Source organism: Nicotiana attenuata, unplaced genomic scaffold, assembly GCF_001879085.1.
Source record: "Nicotiana attenuata strain UT unplaced genomic scaffold, NIATTr2, whole genome shotgun sequence".
NCBI lineage: Eukaryota > Viridiplantae > Streptophyta > Magnoliopsida > Solanales > Solanaceae > Nicotiana > Nicotiana attenuata.
The window spans coordinates 81,034-82,058 of record NW_017672031.1 but is presented as its reverse complement, the minus strand read 5'-3'; positions in this window follow the sequence as shown (position 1 = coordinate 82,058).

Below are 1,025 nucleotides of genomic sequence, written 5' to 3'. Positions count from 1 at the left end.
TTTTTACATCGTTCCCAATTTCAATATTAGCTTTGCCGTTTAGGACAGTAGGTGCACACAAGAGCAATTTAAATTGTAAGCATAGATAAGACTTCACATAGATGGCACAACAATGCAACTTCAATCTAAATTTAAGGTTTAAGCATTTTAATACATAATTCATATCTTTTGCCCCTTTCAAGTTATCAAGATAGCACATTGATCTTGTTGAGACATATCTTTCACGCATATAAGGTTACAACACCAATTCATGTAAAATAACAATCAATGCAAGGACCCAAACTTTAGTCTTACTGCATTTACACAAGCACCAATGGAGCTCAATTTCTAAAAGACGGGGTTTTAGCCATACATACTTTGTTTAAGTTTTTCTTAAGTTACTACGACGTTCCGGAAATTCTGGCAATCCCAATCTACTTTGAGACATAACAAAATTGAATACAAATTAGGAAGGTATTCATGGTTTCAGCTCATTTGAGCATTTTATCAAATACTAGTTGAGCAACTTGATTTCAACTCTCTTTCACAAGGTTTCCTTCATTCCCCAACCCAATCTTTACTTATTTATGTTCAACAATCTTCCCACAAACCTAATTTGTACATGCATGTATACACAATGCTATTACACCCAAGAATCATACCTTAATAACCCATCTTATGCCCCAAACTCGAAATTAAAGTCTAATGTATAGAACCTTACCTCTTAGATGGAGAACATGTGATTGGGTTCTTTGATTCTTGAAAACTTGAGCAAGAGATGGGTGATTATGAAGCTAGGCTCCTTCTCTCTCTCTCTCTCTCTTTCTCTCTATATGTGCTCTCAACTCTCTCTAAAATCAGTAGAAACGGACCCAATAGAACGACCCAAAGACTATATATTAAAAGTGGGGTACGGTTATAAAAGTAGGAAAATAACGCCTACCGAATCGGGTACTGACGTATCGACAGAATCGGACTGACAAACGAAGGTATAGGTCGGCCGACAGGTAATCGGACTACTCGGACAAAAGTCGGTACGACCCGTA